Below are 27,733 nucleotides of genomic sequence, written 5' to 3'. Positions count from 1 at the left end.
GGTGTTGCAGCAAACTTTGTAGGGTGTCAGCACCTCCTGCTTTCAGCAAAATACACTAAATCCAATCAATGAAGTCACATGAACTGCTGTATGCATATAAACACCACTTCAGAAGCTAAAGGTGTCTACACACGTGGAGATTTTTTTTTAACACGATTTGCCAGACTCCAACAAATCGTGACGACAAATCGTGTAAAATTTGCCCAAATCTGAGTTTACACTCACGATGCCGATGCACGTACCCGCTCGTCGTACATCACATCTTCAGATCTGCCGTGCTGTAGGGCAGATTTGCCAATCTGGGACACAATGCAATGGAAGAACGATAGATCTTAAGTCAGATTGAACATTAACTCCAAATCGTGTGAAGGACTGCCAGGGAGCTGCCGGGGGAGAGTTCAAGGGAAATCTTACATCGAGAGCACATCGCTAAGTGTGTAGGCACCTTTAGACCGTATGCTAAGCGGGGCATTCTTTGAACTAAATGAAGCACTCTGCAAGTGCACATCTCAACATAGGCCTATTACAGTAATTTGAATTTCATTGTACAGAGGCAGTTCATTTTCTAAAACATTTTACCTACGTATCAAGAATATTAAAAATACACACCCATGAAGATGTAAAACATTTAAATGGTGTAATGGAAATTGCAGCTCAGCAGTGCCCACATTGAACATAGCAGACTACAGTCCATTATTATTATCAGTCCATACACTTTAAGGGGGGAATCCAATTAGCTGCGACAAAACAATAACTTGTTATACTATCATTTCGATCACATCTATGCGCTCTCCCGTTTTTCGTGCAATCCATTAGCAAAAGTTGCGTTGCTGCATTTGAGAGAATTCTTGCTGCTTTTGCCGGCAACAAGTGTAGGGAAAATGGGGAAATCTGCCAGTAACCCAAAAAGTGGCAAAGTGATATAGGATAGAAGTGTAACAGTTGCCCTAATGTTTTGGGGTTTTTACATTGTGTCAAATGACCTGTATGCATTTTTCTAAAACAGTCAAATAATTAAAGAAAGCATGTGGGTTTTTTTTTTTACAAAACAAATGTTCTACTTAAATTGGGGGTGCATAAAAAAATGCCTATAAGTAGAGATTAGAGTCTTTAAATGACAAAAAAAAAAAAAAAAAAAAAAACACGTAATTATTGGCCAAATTAAAAAATAAATTTCTGCCTAATTAGTCATTAAAGAGGATGTCCCAGTGGTTCTGAACCAAGTCCTGACTTTACCTCAAAGTAGAGATTTTCCCTAACTTTTCACCTGGTGAAAGGAAATTTGCATAAAATCCTATGGAGAACTCGCACCAGCTAAAACCGAGGCTAACAGGATTGCGCGATAAGTATTTGCACAATAAGCAGTTTTCAAAAAAAAAAAAAAGAGGCTTATCGCGTCTAACTGAATCTGAATTTCCCCCTATATATGAACACTCACTTTAGATTATATAGGGAAAAATAGAAGTTTGATACTTACCGATAAATCCCTTTCTCCAAATCCATAGGGGACACTGGAGTATATACAATGGTGTATAGACGGGTGATGAGTGAAGCCTTGCACTTTAAATTTCTTCAGATGTGTAGTTGGCTCCTCCCCCTCTATACCCCACCCGATCTCAGGTTATCTAAGCCCCAGAGGAGAGCAGATAATAAGATAATAGAAGTGGAGTGATAAAGAGGAACCAACTAGAAAATCGACCAAAAACAGCAAACAAATTTGACAATAAACCAACCCGATGCAAACAAACAAGAAACACTGCCACAAGGAACAGCGCTGGGAGGGCATCCAGTGTCCCCTATGGATTCGGAGAAAGGGATTGATCAGTAAGTACCAAAATCTTATTTTCTCCTTCATCCACTAGGGTACACTGGAGTATATACAATGAGGACGTCCCAAAGTTGACCTCCCCAGGTGAGAAGGTGCTGAGAACTGGCAGAACTCTGCGACCAAGGTAATTTAATGGTCACCAGAGAAGAATTATTAGAGCAGAAGAAAAAAAAAACAAAAACAAAAAAAAAACTCATGAATCAGTGCACCGAAAAGCCACATGGCAAGCAGAAAAACCCTGCCTGACTACCCCTTAAAACGCAGTAACAGAGCACCAGCAAGACCCTGTTGTGTAAACAATACAAGAACAAGACACCAGAAAACGCGACTACATCCAGAAGATGCAGCTGTAGCCGACCAAGAATAACCACTCGGAAGAACCACCTGAAAAGGCCATCCAGTTACATGGAGGCCGGCTTCGAGCTAAGCACTATCCGATCGCTAGGAACAAGGTAGGGAGAATGAATGGACAAGACCACAAACTCTGACCTTACAGAGCGAAGTTAGAGCCAACCACAGAATAATCTCCAGGATTATCTATGTAGATCAAGGAGAAAACGACAAGGCCGGGACAGCCGAACTACGTTGAGAGAAAAGAAGCAACAGGAGACTAGCAATGAGATGGAAAAATGCATCGACACCAACTGTTGGCTCAAGTCAAATAGGAAAAACATATTGGGACATCCTAGCTCCTCAAACCAGGGTGCGAGGCCAAAGCAGAGTTACTAGAAAAATTGTCGTGGAGAAGCTTAGAGGCCAGAGGATCTCTGCCACCGGAAATCTCGGGGAGGACAGGGATAATTGGTATACACCAACTGGGAAAACACACGTGCAACCATAAAATTAAAAATGACACCTGCAACCAAAATCACCTGTGCACAAAAAAAAAAAAAAAAAGATTAACGACACCTGTCCCCCAAAGGGAACCAAGAAAAGGATTAAGGAAACCCTCAAGCCTAATAACAAGGGCAGGTAGCAAAATATACCCCCAGGGCTGACATGTAGAGAACTCACCCAAAAAGGCACCGAAGCCCAGAGATCCTAATTCTCCTTCATACGTGGAGAAAACCAAACCAGAGGGCAACCAAACCTGGAAGACAGGATACCTTCAGTAATTCACCAAGTAAGGAACAGAACGTCAGGGGAGGTGAGCCAGAATAAAAACCAACACCTCCAAAATAATCATAATAGACTAAAAAGGGAACAGAGTAAAAAAAAAAAAAAAAAAAAAAAAAACAACCGCATCCCCTTAGAGCAGGGGTTCCCAACCACGGTCTTCAAGGAACACTAACAGTCCAGGTTTTAAGGATAGCCATAGTTGAGCACAGGTGACTTAATTAGTACCTTAGTTAATTTGATTTAACCATCTGTGCTTAAGCATGGATATCACTAAAACCAGAACTGTTAGTGTACATTGAGGACCGAGGTTGGGAATCACTGCCTTAGAGTACTATTGCCTTGCCACAGAGGTGGTTTGTTTGGACACCTTAGTACATTATTACAGTTAAACTAAAGAATGATCATTGACAGAGAAAGCTTTTCCCCCTCCCCCATGAGGAGTAAGAACACCCTTGAAAGAAGATGTGGCTAAACCAGGACACTGGAATACACCAGCATGGCTGACACAGCCCTCATGCACCATAGCAGGGTGCCCTGCAGTTGAAAAGCTGACAGAATGATCAAAAACACACGATGTACGTCTGACACGGAGTACAGTTCCAGAAAGGAAAATTAACAGCTGAAATAGGACCATGGAGGCATATGTACTATAAAGAAGGCCCATCAATTGAGAGATTAGCTAAAATGGGATAAGTAATAATCTGGTTAATTATGCACGTTAAAATGAATATAACTCCATAAGGAGATATATGGCAGATACAGAATCTAAAATGCCTTGCTAGTCTGACCAGGTCTATCCGACCTAGGGGATAGAGAGACAATAGTGGAGTAACCTAATGCAGTTGGTTGTGATTACCAGGACAGGGGAAGCATCGATTTATAAAGAATAATCAAATGTAGGAAATTTTATTTATTTATTTTTTCAGGCTATAGTGCCAAACTGATAAGAGGTACCTTATGAATAACAAATGTTCTGCTTTTACAACTTTTCAGGCGTTATATCAGGTGTGCATTGTCGCCCTGAGAGCTTGTTACCCCTGTAAAGGGATCTGTGTCAAGAGTGCCTGCCTAGGAATGTAGAGCCAGTTTCTTACCTGCGAGCGACCAGAAACCCTCTGGTACCTTTGGGGATTCTACTGACCTCTAGACAATGTCGCAGGCACCAGCAATCTTCAACAGATAGAGTAACACTAAGCTTCATAGGAGGTCCGAGATTCTACACTCTACAGTACATATTGGTTTTGGATACTGGAATAACTTTCATAAAAGTTGCGCCCTGTGTAAAAAAACTAGCAGAGCTGTTAGTGGAAACATGTATGGTCCCACTAAGAAGCCACAGTTCACAGAAGAAGTCACAGAATACTACCCCGCAAGGACAAGAGTTCCTTGAGAGGAGAAAATAACTATTGGGGGATGTACATTTACAGATATATGGATATGTACATATACACAACAAGGCGGTCTCTCAAACCTATGTGTTAAGATAGAGTATTCAATCCTTACAGTACAAACCCAATCATGTATTTGTCAGCCAGAGGTGCAAGATCACGGTATATGGAAGGAGATGCCTCTCTCATCAGCAGGGAAAGAGAGCTAAGCAGAGCTAGGTTACCTCCATTTGTGCCCAGGAAAGCTGAACTCACAACTGCAGCATTGCTTATGGAGGTCATCTTATAACCGGCTTATTATGGGTTTCATTGGTAATGCGCTGTGGAACATGTGCGTGCCATAAAAGTAACCGGTAATAATCATTAATATTAAGACCGGACCAAGGCCTCCGTTCAGAATAAACTGATAAAAACAGATATTACACTTGAACTTAGCCAAAAGGTTGAGAAGTGATCTGTGAGGTAGAATTTTACCACATCTTGTGCTGTACCTAGAGCAAATGTGCCCCTGGACACACATACAGGTTGAGTCTCCCATATCCAAAATGCTTGGGACCAGGGACATTTTGGATAAGGGAATATTCCGTATTTTGGAATATTTGCATATCATAATGAAATATCTTGAGAATGGGACCCCAATATACACACAGAATGCATTTATGTGTTATATGCACCTTATACACACAGCCTGCAGGTAATTTTATACAATATTTCCAATAATTTTGTGGCTCAAGCAAAGTTTGTATACAGAAATTAAATTCATTTATGTTTCATATACACCTTATACACACAGCCGGAAAGTCATTTTAAACAATATTTTTAATAATTTGTGCCTTAGCCAAAGTTTGTGTACCTTGAACCATCAAAAAATACGAGAAGAACTTACCTTTGTTATCTCTATTTCTACGAAGTCCGTAGGGTTCCACAGGATACCTTGGGGTATAGGTGATGACGTCAGGCATCGGGCACCATAGATTTCAAGTTTTCAGCCTCCCAGGATGCACTAGGGTCCCCCTCCTGTACCCCGCCCCCGAGCCAAGGCATCTCAGTTACGTACCAAGCCATAGGCCGGAGGAGGAGAAGGAAGAGAGATAAAAAAGATCTGGACACACAAGAATCACATTCTCTCACCAGAGGGAGACGGAAAAACCGGTGACCAGAGTAAAGCCCATCTGCAGCACAGGTGCGACAGGGTGGGAGTCCTGTGGAACCCTATGGACTTCGTAGAAATAGAGATAACAAAAGGTAAGTTCTTACCATATCTCATATTTTCTACATCAGGGTCCATAGGGTATCCACAGGATACCTTGGGGATGTCCCAAAGCAGTATCCTTTAAGGGTGGGGACGCTCCTGTGCTGAAAGGAGAATCCGCCGCCCGAAGGAAGCATCCTGAGAGGCAAAGGTGTCAAACGCGTAATACCTCACAAAGGTATGGACAGAGGACCACGTGGCAGCCTTGCAGATCTGGACTGCAGAGGCACCATGTCGAGCTGCCCACGAAGGACCCACAGACCTAGTGGAATGAGCCCTCACAGAGGAAGGAACCGGAAGGCCTTCATGAAGATAAGCTTCTGAAATGGCCATACGAATCCAGCCTGCCAAAGTCTGCTTTGAAGCAGGCCAACCCTTTTTACGGAAGCCATAGAGGACAAACAAGGCATCCGACTTCCTAAACGAAGAAGTGCGGTCAACATAAATCCCCGCACAACATCCAAAGTGGCCTCACCCACGGAAAGGTCAGGTGAGTTAAAAGCTGGCACAACGATTTCCTCGTTGATGTGGAAACTCGAAACAACTTTGAGAAGAAAACCAGGACGAGTGCGCAGCACCGCCCTGCTCCTATGAAAAATCCGAAAAGGGGGTGTACGAGAGAGCCCCTAAGTCAGAAACACGTCTGGCCGAAGCAATGGCCAGAAGGAAAATTGTTTTAGCTGTCAACCATTTAAGGTCCACTGAGCCCAGTGGTTCAAACGGCGGTCCCTGGAGAGCCCTCATGACCACAGCTAAATCCCAAGGCGCCACCGGTGGAACAAAAAAGTGGCTGAAATCGGACAACACCTTGCATAAAGGTGCGCACATCAGGGAATGCAAGAATCCTACGATGGAACAAGACGGACAGGGCAGACACCTGTACCTTCTGAGAAGCAAGGCGAAGCCCATGGTCTAGTCCCGCCTGCAGAAAAGCCAACACTCTAGACAGACGGAACTCCCGAGGTGCATAACCTCTCGGCCGACACCACTGGCAGAACGTATGCCACACACGATGGTATATTCTTGCAGAAGGCAGCTTCAGAGCTCTTAGCATAATCCGTACTACAGAGCTGGAAAACCCCCTGGACCTTAACATGGTCGTCTCAACAGCCACGCCGTCAAAGACAGCCGAGTCAGGAACGGGTGAAGACAAGGACCCTGTGACAGAAGGTCCGGTCGTAGAGGCAACCGCAGAGGACTGTCCATGGACAGACCCTGAAGGTCTGAGAACCAGTGCCGCCTGGGCCACGCGGGAGTTATCAACAGGAGCGACCCTCCTTCCTGTTTGAATTTCCAGATTACACGTGGAAGAAGGGAAAACTGAGGCAAGAGGTAAGCCACCCGGAACGTCCTCCGGACGGACAGAGTATCCACCAGAGACGCCTTTTCGTCTCTTGTGCGAGACCCGAACACCGGCAACTTGTTGTTGTGCCGTGACGCCATGAGGTCGATCTCTGGAAGACCCCACCTGTCCACCAGAAGTTGAAAGACGTCCTGGTGCAAAGACCATTCCCCCGGGTGAACGTCCTGGCGACTGAGAAAGTCCGCCTCCCAGTTGAGAACTCCCGGGATGAATACTGCTGATATGGCCGGGAGATGGCGCTCCGCCCAAACCAGGATGCGGGACACCTCTACGAGTGCCGCCCGACTTCGGGTTCCTCCTTGCAGATTTATGTAGGCCACGGTGGTGGCGTTGTCCGACTGGACCTGCACGGGGTGACCTTGGAGAACCCGCTGTGCCTGCTGGAGAGCATTGAAAACGGTGCGGAGTTCCAAGATGTTTATTGGAAGCTCCTTTTCCGCCTGAGTCCATCTGCCCTGGAACAAGTGTGGACCCGTGACAGCTCCCCAGCCCCGAAGGCAGGCGTCCGTTGTCAACAGGACCCAATTCGCCACCCAGAATGGACGACCCTTGTTGAGATGGGTCGTCTGCAACCACCAGGCTAGGGACAGGCGAACCTCCGGAGTGAGCACCATTGTCTGGGACCTTAGACTCTGAGGCAGTCCAGTCCATTTGGACAGGATCAATTGCTGCAGAGGTCTGGAGTGAAACTGGGCATATTCCACCATGTCGAATACTGACACCATGGAGCCCAGTAACCTCATCACCGAATGCAGAGACACCCGGCGACTCTGCAGACAACTGCGCACCCTCAACTGTAAGGCAGAGATCTTTTCCCCCGTCACAAAGATCCTTTGCTGTCCGGAGTCCAATAAGGCCCCAAGGTGCAGAATCCTCTTAGACGGGATCAAGGTGGACTTCTGCCAGTTTACTAACCAGCCATGCCGATGCAGTACTGCAATAGTCAGGTCCAAGTGGCGTAGGAGCAGCTCTGGAGATCCTGCTACCAACAGAAGGTCGTCCAGGTTCGGCAACATGCGGAATCCCTGCAGCCGCAGGGAAGCCGCCATGACCGCCATAACCTTGGTGAACACACGTGGAGCTGTCGCCAGCCCAAAAGGTAACGCCCGGAACTGGAAGTGATCGTTGCGGATTGCAAACCTGAGGAACTGTTGATGGCGTAAAAGAATAGGGACATGCAGGTAAGCGTCCTGTATGTCCAACGACACCATGTAATCCCCAGGTTCCAGCGCCAGAATGATGGACCGTAGGGTTTCCATTCGAAACCTCGGCACCCGCAAGGACTTGAGTGCTTTGAGGTTGAGGATCGGACAGTACGACCCATTGGGTTTCTGCACCAAAAACAGATTGTAATAGAAACCCTGGCCCCACTGGGAGAATGGAACAGGCACTATAACTCCAGCCTGGAGCATAGTGTGCAAAACCTTCAGCAGTTCCATGGCTTTGTTCCGGTCTGATGGAAGACCTGTGGTGAAGAATTGGGACGGGGGCCTGTGCCGGAAGGAGAGGGCATACCCGTAAGAAACCACCTCGTGAACCAAAGTGTCTGTTGTGGTAACCGACCAACACTCGAACTGCAGCAGGCGGCCTCCCACTTTGGGATCCCCCAAAGGGAGGCCCGGACCGTCAGGCCGCAGGCTTGTCATCTGACTTAGGGGCCAGACGTCTGGTACTCCAGGCCTGTTTCCAGGGCTTGGCCGATTTTTTGGGGCCAGCCTGTCGGGGAAAAGACTGTGCCTTAGGCCTACCCTGGGCCCTGTAAGGCCGAAAGGACGGCGTACCTGAACTGGAAGGAACCGCAGCAGACGGGAGACATGCCGATTTGGCTGCCACCAGCGTGGCTACAATTTTGTCCAGATCCAGACCAAATAGGACTTCTCCATTAAAAGGCAAAGCTTCCAAGCCCTTCTTAGAATCAGCATCCGCCTTCCAAGATCGCAACCACAAGGTGCGACGAGCAGCTACAGCTGCCGAAGAAATCCGAGAAGTCAGGGTACTGATATCCAAGGCCGCTTCATTGATACAAGTGGCCGAATCTCGGAGATTGCCTATCAACTCGGTCTGTTCAGCCGAACAGTCAGAATTAAAAGACGCCTCCAAACTATCAGCCCAGCGCTCCATAGCTATGGCTACCCAACAAATGGCCATATTCGGCCTGGCTGCCCCCCCCCCCCCCCCCGCAAGGGAATAAACGGACTTTAGGCAGATCTCCGCCTTACGGTCCGTAGCATCCTTCAAGGATGACATGGAGGGCATGGGCAATGTGGCACTTCGGACTAGGCGTGTCACATGAGAATCCACCTGTGGAGGGGATTCCCACTTAGAAAAATAATTGTCCGCAAACGGATAAGCCACCGCCAAGCATCTCTGAGGCCGATACAGTTTGCCAGGGTGTTTCCACGCCTCCTCTAAATGGTCTACTGACCGACCCGAAAGAGGAAACACTGTGGCATCACCCTTAATATCCTTAAAAAAGGCATATTTTGACTTGGACACCGGAGGATTTTCATCCTCAATCACTAAAGCCATGCGGACTGCCCGAATAAGTCCAGGAATATAAAGCTTGGACTTCGCGTCCGACTCTTTAGAACGGAGAGGTTCTTGGTCAGAAAGATCCAGAATCTCCCCATCATCGGTCGTCACGTCTCCATCCTCATTAGGGACGCCACCGGCCGCTTATGTGGCCGCAACACAGACTCCCCTTGTAACACATCCGACAAATGCTGTACAGAACTTGTTAGTGAATTAACCCACGCGGGCTCCTGAGAGACCTGAGGAGGGGAAATAGGGAGACTGTGGGGTATCATCAATTGTCTCGGGAAACCCTGCATGGGTGACGATACCACTGACTGCTGGGACAATCCCATCTGGGGGAACGCAGGCTGCGGAGCTAACTGGCCCGAGGGTTGTAAGCGCTTTGGCGAAACAAGCCCAGGGCGGCTCCTGTACCGGAGCCGTGACAGTAATTGGCCGCGCCAATAAATAACCCCTCCGCATTACCCTCCCCCTCCGCTATTGGTACCTTGCATGTAGTACAAATAAGCTGGAGAGGAAAGTCACTCTCAGACATGATGGTAAGTATGTGACCCCTCTCACTGATACTTGTTAGTATAGTGGGAGAACCACCCTGCAATCACCGCACGGGCTTTAGCAGAAGAGCAGGGACAGTGAAATGGCTGACAGTAGAAAGTGAAAGTACATGCAGTAGACGCTAGCAGAAGTCACATACAATGCAAGAAATCAATTTCTGCACTATCAGTGCTGATCCTCAACTACGCAGACACAGAGCCTGGTAGGACACAGCGCTGCATACACAGACCTGTAACCAACGGAGGAGAGGTATGCCGGGGGACCCAGACCGCGATGCCACCGATCATCAGCATCCAGCAGCACTCACCATGCTTCCAGCAAAAGATGGCCACCGAGGAGCAGAGAGGAGGCCGGCCTGGGGGAGGAGCGCTGCCACAGGCCAGTCAGCAGATGCAGAGAGGGCTGTGTGCAGAGGGGGAGGCGCCGGCTGTGTACAGGGGAAGGCGCGCTCCCCTGGCATGCAATTAACCCCTGGGACGCCACAGCGCTACTGCTCAGCCGCGGTCCGCTGTCCCAGGGGGGTAGTGGAAGCGCAGGTTAGTTACCTGGCTCCACGCTGCAGCCAGTCCCCAGGGAGCCCCCTGCCTGGGGACTCTGGACCATGTACTCAGCAGGGACCCACCGCGGGACCCCGCTGCCCCCTTGAATCTGGCCATGGTCCCAAACATCTGGGGTCACCGCTAGCAGTGACCCCAGATGCTTACCAGCATCCCCGGATCAGTACCGGCGTTCTGGTACCGGCGGGGTTGTAGGGAAGACAGCATGGACGTCAGCCTTGACTGTCCATGCTTGCGAAGAAACTTCAGGGTCTAATCTTAGCCTCCCTCTAAACAGGTGCCTCCGACTCCAAGCCGGGCACCAATGAAACTGGGATGCCTTGGCTCGGGGGTGGGGTATAGGAGGGGGACCCTAGTGCATCCTGGGAGGCTGAAAACTTTACTCTATGGTGCCCGATGCCTGACGTCATCACCTATACCCCAAGGTATCCTGTGGATACCCTATAGACCCTGATGTAGAAATCAAAAGGTTTCATTATCTCAGTCATGCCAAAATTATTCCGTATTCCGGAATATATACACATATAGATATATACACATCTATTCAGTTCCAAGTCATTGTAGAGATAGAATTCTGCTACTTTCATTGGATCTGTAGTATGGTAGTTATAATATGAATACCTAACCCACAGTAATTAACGCCAGTAGCTTGCGTATTAATATATGCCCATCTGTCTTATTCAATTTCGTAGATTAGAAAAGTACGTGGAACACAGGAACATTGCCATCTGATAGAAACAATGCCAACTGAGAGTGAAGACCCATAGATTGTAGGCCATATACGCTACTATAGTTGTTAAACTGAAGGGTACGCTCACCTATACTCCAGTCCTGTTCAGGGTGGTGTTATAATAAAATAGGCTGCGCGCAGTTAAATAGAGACACCAGTATTTTAGAAAGTATTACTCACTATATTAGCATCTTTCAGTGCTTTTTAGCAGACACATGTAGGAGGCATCACAGTGTGAACCCTCCTGAGAAGTAAAGAAGGTTCCTAATCCTAGCGCAGTCTCACCTGGCGGCGCAGGACAAGGGGACCCGGGCACTGGAAACTTGCATAGCTGGTCTCATATCAGAGCAAAGGAGGGAGCCAACGCTAAGCCATGCTCCTCTGTATTCCCACTGGGCCACTACACATGGCTGCTGTCCTGGCCAGGGCCGGAACTTGACAGACGCCTCAGCCCATAAAATGGAGCCTGCAGTTTCCTAGTATAGGAGGCCTGCGGCCCTAGGCCGGCCCATGCTATGTGCTCCTCCTAGCTGCACTGACCAGTCTGTTCCCACTAATCGGCCTCTGGAGAGCGGCGGACCGGGGGGGACCCAGACCCAGCAGCTGCGGCGAGTTCCCGCTGCACAGGAGTTGGGATAGCTTTCTCTATGTCAGCTGCCCACAAAAAAAGTGCGGGCAGGAGAGCAGCACAGCATGAACAGGACTGTGCGCGCACTTATCAGATATGGCGGGAAGGGCAGAGTTGCAAACACTGAGGCACTGATTCACTTCTGTAACCAGAAGGAATCAGAGAGCTGAGCTCCCTGTCCGGAGTCCGCCTGTCAGACAGGCACTAATAGACCTTTCTTCTTCCCGTCGGGCATTGTCTTTTCACATGATTTCCAGGTCAGCCGGGAGACCCGATGCAGCTAGAAACTCCATCAGACTCAAAGTCACACTTGGCAAGCAGAGAGTCCGGGGAGCTGCATAAGCTTCCCGCCATGTGGAATCTACGGCTTGTGGAGCACCCACCCCCCTGCTATTCAAGGTGGTGTTGTACATACTTACCACTGCGTAGCCAGCGCGCAGTTGGGCATGCGGGGACCCTGACAAGCCGCAGGCAGCTGTGGAGGGTCTCACCTGGGTCAGTTGACAGTGTTGCCCCGGGACAGAGACACTAGCCGCAGGCAGCTGTGGCGGGTCCCACAATGCAAGCAGACTGGCGCAGCCAGCATTCTGCCTGTTGTACAAAAATATATGAAGAAAAAAAAAAATGGCTGAGGAGAGCCCTGGAATTGCCTCCGGCTCCCTCGGCACTTAATCTAAACTGGGTACGGGAGGGGTATAGAGGGGGGGGGAGGAGCCAACTACACTTTAAGAAATTTAAAGTGCCAGGCTTCACTCATCACCCGTCTATACCCCATTGTATATACTCCAGTGTCCCCTAGTGGATGAAGGAGAAAGAACTTTAAATTGAGAATAAGGAGCAGTTTACTTTTTCAAAACCATAATGCAGCATTCATAGCTTTCTGCTCTCTTGGGAGGGATATTTTTGTATCTATGATGACATTGAGCATTATTGAATACTTGCAAAGATGGGTTATCAGGTTTGTTTGGTTTTGTTTTTCTGTCAGATAAGGGGTAACCAAGAAAATAAACCATGAAAGTAGGATTTTTTTTTTTGTAAACATTTAGTAACACTGACAAAAAGGACTAGCAAAGAAAGCAAGTCACTGGAGAGTGCGTCATGATTAGCCTGTCCAACATGGTTCTAGTGATTAATTGCTTTGTCACACAATGAATAAATATCAAAATTTCCCTTGTAGCTCTATAAAAGTAGCAGCAGATAAACCAATAGTAATGGGATTACCACAAAACTACTAATAACCATTTAAAAATAAAAAAATTATTTATATAGTGCAAGAATGTTTCATTGCACTTTACAATTAGACCGACTATTTTTAGCATTGTCACCGACTATTTTTGTTGTCATACTCAGTAAAAACCCAGAGCAGAACAAAGTACATGACATAGCTGGGATGTTTACATTATTATCCGTTATTAATATGGCCCAACAAAGTACAATAAGCAATTAGCACACAAGAAAAACAGTACAAAAAAATACAGGGCAAGGACATGGTTTAGAAATATTGCTGCATAACAGAAATAAGCAGCAGGGCAACAGCAACCAAGTGAGAGGTGCCACTTGGGGAGTTAGTAAATTAGAAGCAAGGGAAGATGAAGCACGTAAGGGAAGAGGGCCCTGCTCGTGACAGCTTACATTCTAAAGGGGAATGGCAGACAGACTGGGGTGATGCAGATGGCAGAGATAGTGAGGAAGGAGCATGGAGCAGTGGGTTAGGATGAGAGCTGGAAAGCTTTGAGAGAGATTATAGATATATGATAGCGGAATGTGCGGTTCAAAATTATCTGATGATATCTCAAACTTAAGTTCAATGTTCATCTACCTCTAAAACAAAGAATGCATTAATTTATTTTTGTGTGTTATTTACATGAGAAATGTATAAAGTAAAGTTGCTGCACTATAATTTTTGTCTGCTTCATTATAACATCTAAATATATAAAGCTAAAAATGCAACTTTTATAGGACTGTCCCACCATTCTAATAATGAATACTTTTGTCCCATCATCAGACACCATTTGATCACTGGGCATTTGTAAGAATATGCAGTTATAAGCTTTAAGTTATTTTATTTAAATTTTTTTCACTCTGGTCAATTTATCATTAAAATCTTGCTAAAGCAGCTAAGCGATACTCTGCAATAACGTCCCAGAGCAGTAAAGTTTAACAGACAGCCTTGCCGGGGAAGTCGGAGGGGAAATGCGTTACCCAGACAGCACAATTGAGATGAAAGCGCAGATTTAGGCTTCCCATACCATTTAATAAAAATTGTTGAAATAAAATGTCATAAAATTAAAGTTTTATTAAAAATTTTATATATATATATATATATATATATATATATATATATATATATATATATATATATATATAAAAGTCGCCAGACTGAAACGTTGACCTACCTGAGTCGTGAGTCTTCTTTATTAGAGTCCTGTGAGTGCCGCTGTTATTTTTATATATGTTTGGTATTTTTCCATTGGATGGCACCCAGGCAATTATTTAAGTTTTTGTGGAGTGCCGGCCATTTTTGTACTAAAAAATATATATACACACACACACTTTGTTGACCCTGTGAAGTATAGAATGGGGAAGCTGATCTCATCTCTGGCTCCTCGATGTATACGGAATGAAGCTATATCAACAGAAGCAAGCAATTTGCAACTGTCAGAGGGATCTGTTTCCAATGATAACTATACCACACTGTAGGAAGAGGATCAGGTGTCTAACAAGTAGAATGATCATGATTTACCTTTTAACAGCTAAAGTGGAAAGTCAGGCCAACACTGAACAATGTATTTTACCTGTATTGTTCATATGTAAAAATATGGGGGAGATTCAATTGTTTTGGGCGCCTCCCCTCCCCCAACGGAGCAATTCCATTGTTGCTCCGTTCGAACGCCTAAAGCCATGGAGGAGAACACATTACGTCCCTGCAGCCTCCTGAGGTGCAATAAGAAATGTGTGCAAAGTCCGTCTGGGCATCCTAACCACTACTTTAGAAGTGTTTAGCCACTTAACACGGCTAAACACAGTGCTTTTAGGCACGTTAAATACTAATGGGTGCCCGAACACAAACAATTGAATTACTCTTTCGGGCGCCTATTCGTATAGATGCCCAGCAGGGCGTGCGCAAGACAGCAGAGTCGCACCCTTTGAATTTTAAATGAGATTTAATATACTTTAAGATCATACCATTAGTGCAAATGTACATAATGTAGAGACTGCATGCAATTTACGTACAAGATACATTACTTCAAAACCATTTTTTTTCAAAGAGGTTAGGCCGGGTACAAATTAGGTGATATATTGTCATTGAGGCAAATTGGAAGGACATATCGTCCACATCGCATAGTGTGTGCACTCGTTCACGTGCATTGTTCATCCTAATTTCACATCTGATGGGAAGATGTCATGAACAATGTGATGCACATCATGCAGTGTGTATGCTCAACCAGAGGCCACAAGATATATTGGTCCAATCTTTTCTCTGAAGACATCACCAGTGATCTACATGATGATTGCATAGTGTGTACAGGAGTAAATATTAATTGGATACAATGCTCTGGCATGATATATCGTGTCGACGTTTGGAATATATAGTCTGTTCTCAGATGAAGAGACAATTGGAACAACCATCTAGTCTTTTCAATGTCGTTCTGATGTGTACCTGACCTTAGTCACAATGGATTAAATTACATCCCCATTTTTTTTTGGCAATAGAGTGAGTAGTGTTTAAATGCCTTGTGTATCAGTCACATGGTAAAATAGAAATAAATGCATAAAGGCACTGTAGAGAAGATCATGCTTTCTGCCTTTATCCTGCAGTGGTTGCCAAGGTTATAGTCTTTTCATCAGAGGCTCTCTCCGCCCCCATCCTCCCGCACTGCATAGAGCTGCAGTCCCATTCAGCCAGTGATCATGGATATTCCTCGTCTGCACAAGCTTTTCAATATAATAGTGTATACTCTGCAGATTTCTGATAAATTCAGATTCCAACCCACCAAATTTGTTTACCTACAATATCATTTATTAAAACAATAAACGCTTTATGCTCATAACTAAACACAAATATCACTCAAACCTACTGCAAGCATGGAACGTGCCAAAATATTGGTTCGTGTATTATGAATTTCCTTTCTTAAATGCCTACTACAGTCAGGATAACAATACTAACAGCCAAGAAAAAAAACCCACAAACTTATTTTAAATTATGTTAGAATGTGTCAAACAAGAAATCATTGCTTATTAGCCAAGTCAGGAAAGACTTCTGCCTCTATGTTATGATTTAGACCTCCAATTGTCTTATTTAGGACAAATGTATTAAAACAGCAGTAGAAAATAGCAAAACCAGATCAGCACCAAAATAGAAACAAACTGCTGATTGCAGCCTAGGAAAATGCAGCACCGCTCCAAAACAATTTGCCTTTCAGGTTTATTATTAATGTGCTGTGCATTTAATTAGCTTCAAGCAATCTCCAGCAGAGCATAAAGGTCATTGTGTTTGGTTAACCAAGAGAAGCTTACTAAGTGCAGTATATGACTATATAAGTCCTTGCAAGTACCTAAACTAAGAGAATGGGCAATAAAAGGACCCCCTGAACAGTGGGTTGAAAGATTTCATTAACAAATGGTTTAAAGACAGCATAAACCCTCATGTCCACTGTGTCATAACATTTACCAGTGGAACACAAAGTTCGGGCATTGTCTAAAACCATCACAGCATGAAAATTACCCCTCACACAAGGTAAGCATTTTGTTAATTATTCTGTACAATGTTCTCCCCAGAAATATTTTTCCAGCCGGGTGGCATCAAGAAGTAGCCGGGTGGGGGCCTTCGCAAGTATGCACGCGCCGAGAAAAAGGGTATCTCCCTTACCAATCCAGCCCGACAGGCCTCAGGCGGCTCCCACACTGGCTCTCAGTCAAAAGTGCCCATTATGCAGTGCCTCCTATATTTGTGCCCTTTATACAGTGCCCCCTGTAGTTTTGCTTTGCCCCTACACAATGCCTCCAGGCTGGTCCCTTATGCAGTGCCTCCAGGCTTATGCAGTGCCCCCAGACTGGTCTAAGCCCCAGCCCAGAACTTACCTTAACATGCTCGGCGCTCACGCTCCCACTCTCTCGCTCTGACTGAATCTGATAGATCCAGCAGGCATGCAGGGCAGGCTCCTCAGGTTGCGGGTGACGTCATGACGTCACCCGCGCAGTGCATCACTGGGAATGCTTGCCTCTGAAGCGATCGGAAGCTTCTTTAGCCTCCGGTCGCTTCAGAGGCCAGCGTTCCACAGCAGGGGTCTGCAAGGGTGACCGGGAATGCAGCGAGGGAAAGTGCCGGGCGGTAGGCTGTTTCTGCCGATGCGCAAGCAGAAAAACAGCCTAGGGAGAACACTGCTGTACTCAACACGTCAAAAAGGGAGTATAAAAATAGTGTTGTATACAAGTTTTGATTCTGATTTTTGGTACTGAACAGCTTTGATGGGTATCAATTAAATAGTTTTTTCTGGGCAGCGATAATTAACGGGCGCCCGTCACACAATTTAATTGTTTTGGGCGGCCATTATCACACTGGTCACACTCAAAAGCACCGGGTTTAGCCGTGCAAGCATCTAAACCCGTCTACACTAATGGCCGCAACACAAAAAGTGCAATTTGTGCCCAAAAGCCAAACTTCTCACACATTTCTGCTCACCTCAGGAGGCTGCAAACAGAAGTGTGGGCCGCCGCATCGGATCAGAATTGCTCCGTCGGGCGCAGCCACCTACAAAATAATTGTATCGCCCCATATGTTTTATATAAGGTATACAAATCAGGAACCCGGGTGCCTTAATACCGACAGCCGGCTTCCAGACTGTCATATCCCGGTGAGGGTGAAATGCCGGGCATCTAGATGTAGACGCCTGACATTTCCCCGACGCCGGGCGCCGCGAGCGGACGGCCGGGAGGGCTAGGTACCCCGCCCGGGAGGGTCAGGGTTAGGCTAGGGGGACTTAGGGTTAGGCACCCCCCCAGGTGACTTAGGTTTAGGCAGCGGGGAAGGGGGGGTTAGGGTTAGGCACTCCTAGTTAGGGGGTTAAGTTAGTTTATACTTACCTTAGCGATGATCGGGATTTCCAGCGCTGTCGGGCTTCCGCTGCCGGGAACTCTGCTTTTGTCGACCAGGCGCTGCCGGGAATCGAACCGCCATGCGGCCGGCGGTATTTAATACAGATTCCTTATATAATGATTGTCAAGGCCTAAAGTTTAAAAATAGATTTTTTTACACAAAAACCCCAGGGCATGTAGAATGTGTGAGTATGCTGCTTTCCAGAATAAATGCTGCTCACTAATTCAATTAGCCAAGTGCTTTACTGCACAGCGTCAGTTCCCAGGTAAAGTGCCCAGAGCTACAACTAGCACTGAGGCAATACTTAAACACAGATTTCTGCTTTAACCTCTGCAAACTGAATAGTTTCGGTGAAACAATCACTGGCGAGTGAACAGACACTGCAGGGAGAGCTTGAGGGAAGCCCAGCATTTCTTAGTGCTGGTCACACTCCCTACAGTGATGAAAAGGGGGTGCTTCTCAAGGACACGCCCCTTTTCTAATTATCACGTCTTTTTTGGAGCAGACAGCCCCCCTGCCCCCCTAAAATAAACACTAATACTTCCCTACCTGTCCTACTACCAGACAATAACAGTACCTTATGCTGCTACTTGTCATGCCTAGATGAATACATCAGTAACATAATAAACCCTGTGACTGAACTTTGATCTTTTGGATACACGGTGCTGCAGTTTTAAGCTGTCAAATTATATATAGTTATATATTATATATATTTTCCATAGACAAAAAACCTTACAGTTTCACATGTCCCATTAAGGCTGCTTAGACTATCTGAAAATTCACAAAACCTATTGAGTTTCTGCCACTCAAACTCCAAAAAGCAATGAAATTCCGATCATTAAGGCCGACGCCTTAATGGACGTGTTCCTTGCATAATACAGATATGGTATGCCATGACACCATGTGGTTAACTGCAGATTCAGCACTCTCTCAGAGTGAGATTGCTGTCACTCACAAAATGGTGGAGCTGCTAATTCACAGAATTGTGTGCTCATTGGAATACACACATGCAGTCTATGCAACTGAGGTCTGAGCAGTTATGTGGCTCCCACATCTCATTCAGTGCCCACAATCTTCCCATTCAGTCACCACAACAATACCACTGGGTTCCAACATCCTTCTCACTCAATACATCTATCTCATTCATTATACACAGCTTCCTAATTGCTAAAACTATCACACTCTGTCTAGGCATGTACACTATCTTCACCTCCATGCTGCTATAACTTCCCCATTCCCTACAGCTGTGTGTTCTCCCAACTGTGCTAGTCTGCATGCCCCCATCCACACCAATATGTCTTTCTCCACGTGCACCGCCCTGTCTGCCTGCATCCGTGCCAATGTGTTTTCTTCCATCTGCTCCACTGCCAAGCCCCCAGCCTCGTCACTGTCTTCCCGTCATCTCTGCCACACTTTATTCCTCCATCTGCACCACTCTGTCCCCCCAACCGTGCCACTGTCTTTCCCCTGCCATCCGCACCAATCTGTCTTCTCCAATCCCTATTGTTGTGCGCTCTCCCATTGTGCTACTCTGTATTCCCCATTCATGTTGCTCTGTTCCCCCAAACTGTCCCACTGTCCCCCTCCCATGTGCACCACTGTTTTTAACCCATCTGCATCACTTTGGCTATCTGTATGCCCCATCCACAACGCCCTGTCTTCTCCCACCATACTCATCTTATCTGCGCAGCTCTATATTCTGCTCAGACCTCAGTTGCATAGACTGCATGTGTGTATTCCAATGAGCACACAATTCTGTGAATTAGCAGCTCCACCATTTTGTGAGTGACAGCAATCTCACTCTGAGAGAGTGCTGAATCTGCAGTTAACCACATGGTGTCATGGCATACCATATCTGTATTATGCAAGGAACACGTCCATTAAGGCGGAATTTCACTGCTTTTTGGAGTTTGAGTGGCAGAAACTCAATAGGTTTGTGAATTTTCAGGTCCTGTCTAAGCAGCCTTAATGTCTATGGAATTTAATAGCTTTTTTAAAATGTATTAACTATCAGGGTTTGGATGAGCAAACCGGGCCACCTGCAGGGGAGAAGGGCAACAAAATGGTACACTAACGCACGTGGAAGAGGGGACAGCACACAGGAGGTGGTTATGGAGGTGCAGAGTGCAAGACGGCTGCAGGGGCAGGCTGTAGGCGTGCGGGATAGCGGCAGCAGAGGTGGAGTAGTGGCAGCGGTGCAGTGCAAAGGGGACACCAGCGAGCATGCACCTGAGAAAATAAAATCAATTAGTCATAGATGCACGAACGCAGCAGTGAGATAATTCTACGCATCGATGTTAAAAATTGTGTAAAATAAAAAAAGGGGCCCCCCTCCCCAAAGCACAACCAGCTTTTAGCAGCCAGTCCTGGTCGTGTTTAAATACAGGGGACAAATTACATAGTGGTCCCCTGTACTTAAACACAACCAGCACCGGGCTAGTCAGAACCAGCCCTGGTTGCCAAAAATACGGGGGACAAATGACGTAGGGGTCCCCCGTATTTGGTGCAACCAGCACTGGGCTCTGAGCCGGCCCTGGTTCTGGAAATACAGGTGGAAAAAATGTATAGGGTCCCCTTATATTTACTAGAACCGTACTCTTTCCAGCAGGGGGGGTGATGCCACAGCCAGGGGAGCCCTTTCACCGAAGCATCACCCCTGACCGCTAGTCAGCCCAGGCCGTGGCTCCCTGGGTAGCTGGGGACCCCCTCCCCCAATAAAGGGGTCCCCCTCCTCAGGGCACCCCGGCCCAAGCTGAAAAGATAAATGATTGAGAAACCTAAAATCACATTTCAAATTTTTATTTTTCCTTTTTTCAAAAACAAAGAGAAACTGACTGTGGTAGAAGAATCCAACTTTATAGTGCTCTGATAGGAGAGGGGGGGGGCAAAAATTTAGATTTATGCTAATTTTCTGCTTTTTTAAGTGCAGTGTGCACATTTTTGATTTTAGAAGTAAAATTTCAGGTCATTTACTTTTTCAGTTTTTACAAAGCAGAAAAATAAAAGTAAAATTTTGTTTTAGGCTTCTCTTCATAATTAATTTGCTGGTACATGCATGGAAGCTTGTATGGCACCACATATGCCTATATTGGCAGATTCGGGAACTTTTTTTTCACATAAACCTCCCCATGCTTTGACTAGTATACTAAAATTTTGCAGTATTCTGCTTATTAGAGCAACGTTGTATATCCAACTGATAAACAGATACTGTACAGAGAAAGTATAGAATAAATGCCCAGAATGATGCCTTGCAAAACTCTATCATGGAGGCCTGAGCCCTTTTTGGCCATCATGATAGAGCTTTGATAGATCATCTCCATGATCGAGGATGCAACCACTCGAGAAGAGTGTCTTATAAATATTTCTGTCACTTTATTGACCGTTTTTCGTGAATGCCTTTGCGATTACTTCACCTATCCATTTGGAAATAAGTTGTTTGGAAGGGGCATGACCGTTTTTAGATCTCATCTGAAACACAAATAAAACAGTCGTACTGTGTTACCAAGATTCTCACTTCTAGATAAGCACAGCAGCTAAACCGGTCTAAAGTGGTTTGGGCACCCAACAAAAAAACAAAACAAAAACCAGACTTTGGACACGTATACGTGCGCCACTGTAGCTTTAGGAGTACGAACGGAGCAATTGCTCCGTCTGGCGCCAATTAATATAGACATCCAACGGGGGGGCATCTGGGGATTAAATCGCCCCCAATGAGCCAATCTTGTAAGAAAAGAACAAATCAAGGATGTTGGGAATGATAGCTTCAGTTGGATTAACACCATGAAATAAACTTCCTCCAAACTCTAACATACTCTTACATGTAAGAGGAATTCTTCAAAAGTATCATTTACTGACTAATATATTTCTGTACAGTTTCAGTACCATTACCAGGCCGTTAACAGTAGGTGCTACATATGTCAGTGAAAAAGTTGACACTAGAGTAATAAATCTGGATGAAGAGGTAGAGGCCATAGGCAAACAGACACGCTTTGGCAAAACTGGAAAAACTGCTCTACATTTATTTTTTTTTCAGCATGTGTGAGAGTGTGAAATGTTTATGCTAAACAGTGACAATGCATCCTTTCCTTATGTGTCCATGATCTGGAGGCAATAGAACCTCTTTATGAGGCTTAGGTAACCCACATTCTCCTTGCCAGTTACATGAAATGCTGACAGTGACTGTTCTTACTGGCCAAGATAACAGTTTTCCCCATTTATTCCATCACTGTCCTGTGTACTGAGAATATTGTGACATGTGTTCCCATCAACTAAAGGTGAAGCTGCTGAACTGAATTTCAGACTGTTCTCAGTTCCAGTATATTTATGGGGCGTTTCTTTAGACTAGGGCCCCCATTTAGTAACAAGTTTTACCACCAAAACGAGTGATACACAGTGAAATGTATGACAGGTCTTAACAAATTTTTTTTAAATCTAGGAGCCTGGATGAAAGTATGAGCCAGACCACTGTCCACCAAAAAAAGTTACAGGAGTGAGTGAGGATCACAGCTGTGTGTTATCGAACTGCTATACACACTATACTAGTCAACAAAATGGTCGCCGTTGAATGGATATAGTAACAGAGGCCCCCCCCTCACTGCTCTGCACAGCTCCCCTGCTCCACCCCCACCCTCCAGTAATAACGAACCACATTTCATATAAAACAATGGTGCCAGAAAGTACAACAAAACCCCCCTCCCCTCGTGGTCACACCACTATCCCTCTAAAGCCGCTCCGCAATCCCTGGCCACGCATAGACCCTACCACCGGAGAGCTCTATGCAGCTGGAGATAGGAGCCAGTAGACAGCCAGGACGTACAGGAGGATCAGCGTAGACTGAGACAGACAGCATGGGTCAGAGCAGGCCAGGATGGAGAGGAGTAGTCAGTGCAGGCCGGGGACGGACAGACGCACAGCAGTCACCGCAGGCGACACTCAGCAAATGCACTCCTGTGCATTATATGAACACCACAATACTATAGGCACGATTCTCCGCCGGAGTTAATGAGGATCTGCTTCCTCCCTCACTGCAAAATCTAGTAGCCAGGCAGCAAAATCTGGTAGCCATGGCGACCTGGCTCCCTGGATTTGTCAAGCCCTGGTGTATGATAAATGGTGCTCCAGCCAATCAGCTCCCAACTGTTAGAAAAATGACAGTTGGGAGCGGATTGGTTGGAGCACCATTTATCATACACAGTGAAATTTATCACTCATTTTGGAGATAAAACTTGTTACTAAATGGGGGCCTAGGTTTCTTATAAGTTTCTGAAAGGGGAGTTGGGTTCCCTTCCCTATCCCATAGCACTGGAATCTGTTAGTATTAACCATTGATCAAAGTGCAACATCCCTTGTGTCTTTAGTGTTTTTTGTCACCATTTTAGAGATTTCTGACTGTTTCTTGATAATCACAATAAGAATTCTATCTGAAGATGGCACACATGCCATCTTGCCTAGGGGACTACTTCTATGGTAGAAGAGAACATCCAACAGTTTGAGGCCTTGCCTTAAGCTGGGTACACACTAGATATGTCGCTCGATCTGGCCGACATATTGTCCACAGTGGCCAGTGTGTACACGCTATGTCACCGACGATGCATGCAGGTCCGACAGGCGACGTCATTAGTGGAGGCCATGCTGCCCCGGCATCAGCAAGTGTGTCTGCACTTTCCAATGCCGGCACCCCCACCGAGGTCGTACACACTAGACAGTCTAGTCAGTGTGTACCTGCCTTTACTGAGAGAAAAAAAATATCTATTACTATTTAGCTATTCAGTGATGAAATGCAGGATTAAAAAAATAATAATTTTTAGGGGTTTACCTTGAGCTTTTTTTGAAGTGAGGTTGTTTTGGGGGAGCTCAGGCTGTTTTGAGGATGATGCCTTCACTGGTGCTGGTAATGCAACAACCGGGATGCAGAACGTAGAGTTCACACCAGGGACGGAGGGCGGCAAGGTGCCTGCCGTGAAAACAGGCACCAATGTGGCCGAAAAGGCATGTATCCTTAAGTTGCAACCCCTTTTCTTCACTGCTGGAGGCGTGCCTAGCACTCACTGAGATGCTGGGCAGCCCCAAAGCTCTCCCTGCAGAGTGAAAAGATGCTGTGCGCATGCCCATCTAATCACCCAACGGTGACTGCTTCACTAACTTTTCCCTCCCGCGGGACACTGGCCCATAGATGGGAACAGGGGCATAGCCATAAGGGCAGGGCACGTTTTAGCGTTTCAAAATCAGGCAGGGCACGAAGTCCCACTAAAACACGCTATGAAGCACTTCAGTTACATCCATAAGTCATAATTATTTTCATCATTTATATGGCTCAAACGAGTGTCCATGGGATATATACAGCTTGTCGACAATCACACTGTCAACAAGCATTTTATGGACCCTGCAAGGCAGACGCAGGGATGCTGGCAAGTGTGCTGGCTACTACTTTAAGCGTTTACATGTGCTGGCAGTAGAACTGTAAACATGATGGTAATTCATTATGTTTACAGTAATACTGCTGGCAAGCGTAAAATGTTGCAAGTAGCATTTCACATTCGCCAACATCCCAGCGGCAGCTTTCTGGGGTCCCCAAAATGCTTGTCGACATTCCTAGGTTTGCTAAAGTCCACTTTCTCTGGTGGCTATGAACTCCAACCGTCTACATCACATTAGGCACATATTCTAAGGTTTTGGAATAAAGTATGCAGTGTAGCTATAGATAAATATAAATGAATATACACTTTGGGCGGAATTCAATTGATTTCGCGGCCCGCATCTCCCGTCTAAAGTGACAGGAGATCGCGGGCCGCTATTCAATTCTGCCAGCATTTCACGCTGATCGCACCCAAAGTGGTCGGGTTTAGCCGCGTAAAACGGCTAACCCCGACCAAAGTGCTGGGCGCGATCGTGAAAAGTGCCGTTTGGGCGCCGAAACAAGACACTTTGACGATTTCAGCCCGCACCCCTCTGGGGCTGCGAGCTGAAATTGAGCGCTAGCAGCTGATCACACCCGACAGGAGCAACAATAGAATAGCTCCGTCGGGTGCGAAGGGGGGAATAATCAATTGAATTCCGCCCTTAGAATGTAACTGGGGAAGTAAATGTTTACATTACTACTGTTGACTACAACGTCAATAAAGGGTAGAGAAATTGATGGCTGTTGTGTTTCTCCAAGGTGGTATCTAATGTACACAGAAGAAAGAAAACAAATATATTGGCCACTTTTAATAAACTTTAAAGTACTCCAGATTGAGGAAATAAAACCCCATATCCCGAGTGACCGACCTGCAGAGGTCCCCATGTCAGAGTACCGTAATTCGTTACTGCCAGCACAGACAACCATCCTCATTACAGGATTCATTGTACTATTAAATTAACACAGTGCAGGAGAGTTATATGCACACAGTATTATACCAGAATTCAGCGACCATATTCAAAGGACAGCAACCAATTACATTTACCCATTCTAAAGTAATGACAAGCCCTAGTTATACAAGCAGATACCTGATTCTACAGACTAATGACCAAATATACTGACCTAAGCATACTCTGTTATTTACATATCCCAGGAACAAGAGTGTTTGATCGGATGAACAAGTCAAATACTTATGCTTAGCCCGCCAACTTCCTTAAAAGCTGCTATACCCAATATCCGATAAAGCTCACCTATGTACAAGAAGGAAAGCTACACCAGAACAGTTAAGTGTGAGACCATACCAAAGTTCTAATCAAGTAGCAGTGGATCAAAAGACCTAAACCCCAGGATGTAGCAAATGGCATTTAACTACAGCAGGGAGATCCTGAAGACGCACACATTTGGATTCATGTGAAGCTTGCAAGGATGTGTAAGCCTAATCACTGACTGAGCAAAGACACAGCAATTCATTCATTTAGCCACTTCCTTTACATATTGCACGGCACTTCATCCTCAGCCATGAGCAGCAAACAAAAAGCTTTGCATGAAGAGTCCGTAACTTCAAATAAGCAAGACCAATGGTAACTTGATGAGAATGACAAATGTACCATTAAACATTGTCAATTTATCAGAATGTAATTACATCTGAGTTTATAGTGCGGTTGTGACCAGACAGAAAGGTGAAGGCAAAATAATAAACTATAGTTGTGGACGTTTTTACAAAATGCCATACACAGACACACCAGATCAGGCAATTTGAGTTTGTTTTCAAAACATAACCCTGCCATATATTGTTGCTCTTGTCACAGTGGTCAGTCACCTGACAATACACTACCAGTGAGAAGTAACAAGCAGTTGAGGCTAAAGGAGAATACAATAGTAACGGATGAAGATCAGAAACACTGGTAGTGTCAAACATTCCACTGTGGACTGTTAAGGCCCCTACACACGGAACGATGTAGGCAACGATATGATCTTGTTAACGATTTCCCTTGAAGCCCTGAACACTCCCGGACAAACGATATTGTGCATACACATGGAACAATTGTACAAACGCACAAACGATATAGATGGACAGGTCATGATCTTTTTTTCTGCATGTTCAAAAGATTACAGACCCTGACCAACGACAGGCGGGCGCACGCATCATTATCGTGCGTACGCACGACCGTTTTTACACGATTTGTCGTTCCAATCGGTCGAAAAATATTGTTTAAAATAACGTATCGTGTGTAGGGGTCTTTATACAGATACCACTTTAGATTCATATTCTTAAAGCAACATGGCTATTTTTCCTATTTCAAGCAAAAAATGCATGTTTTGTTGCTGTATTCTAAACATCTAAAATAAGTGCATGTCTTCCTCCTACTGCGTGGTGCCACACATAGCCTAAAACTAAAAGAACGATAAGCATTCACTATGGCCTTACACTTTCAATAGCAGAAATAACAGGCGTGAGAAGTCTTTTCTGGTCATAATACTGAATGATTCACAACAACCAAGAACTAGCCCACAATAGTCTGCAATATCATCAGGCAGAATCCATACCATCAGTATTAAACCTACTAATTTAGACTTTGCATTATACATGAGCATCTATCAAACAGGACAGTGTAGTTCCTGAAAAGTTACACTGCTGACTATTTTCTTGGTGAATGAAGTACCTAATACTGGGTACACGGAAAGATCTGTACCACCAACGACTTGAAAGATATCCTTCAGTGAAGTTATTCTGCCACATCTCTGAACAGGCAAAGTTGACGATATCGTGCAAGTTAGCCTGCATGTACGAACGACCATAGATATCGTAGATAACGACCATAGATGCGGGAACGTGCATCGTTGGTCGTTCACTGCACAAAAACAAACAATATATCATTGAAAGATATTGTTCATCGATATTGTACCGTGTGTACGCACCTTAAGATGTGAACGCTCTGTTTAATACCAACTTTGGACTGATTCTTTGCCACAGGCTACCCCCCAAACTCCACCCACTTATATGGAGAATGAGCCAGCCGTCATTTTTCACATTTGGACCTGGAATTTTCCTTCACAGAACCTTGAGGCCTTAGTAATATATACATGTAGTACAATTTAGTGTTTTAGTTCAGCTAAAGCATTATTTCTTCAGCAATACCCTAAAACCAATGAGGACAGCAACTGCACCATATTATACTCCAAACACTGCTGGAATTCATACCACACTGTGCTTAGAGTTCCCATTTCTATTTACACTGTCATACAAGACATTAACTCAACTCTCATGGACAGGGATCAGTACC

At 45.5% G+C, this 27,733-nt stretch overlaps 1 protein-coding gene and 1 pseudogene across 3 annotated transcripts in view; both read right to left on the bottom strand.

Moving 5' to 3' along the window:
- The window catches only part of AHCYL2 (adenosylhomocysteinase like 2), a 151,804-nt gene that overhangs the window by 119,934 nt on the left and 4,137 nt on the right, over positions 1–27,733 (bottom strand). The window lies entirely within an intron of this gene.
- LOC148529115 (U2 spliceosomal RNA) lies at positions 4,677–4,790 on the bottom strand (annotated as a pseudogene).

Source organism: Taudactylus pleione, unplaced genomic scaffold, assembly GCF_031769625.1.
Source record: "Taudactylus pleione unplaced genomic scaffold, aTauple2 ptg000086l, whole genome shotgun sequence".
NCBI classification, from domain to species: domain Eukaryota; kingdom Metazoa; phylum Chordata; class Amphibia; order Anura; family Myobatrachidae; genus Taudactylus; species Taudactylus pleione.
This window is presented reverse-complemented; position numbering and strand designations above follow the sequence as displayed.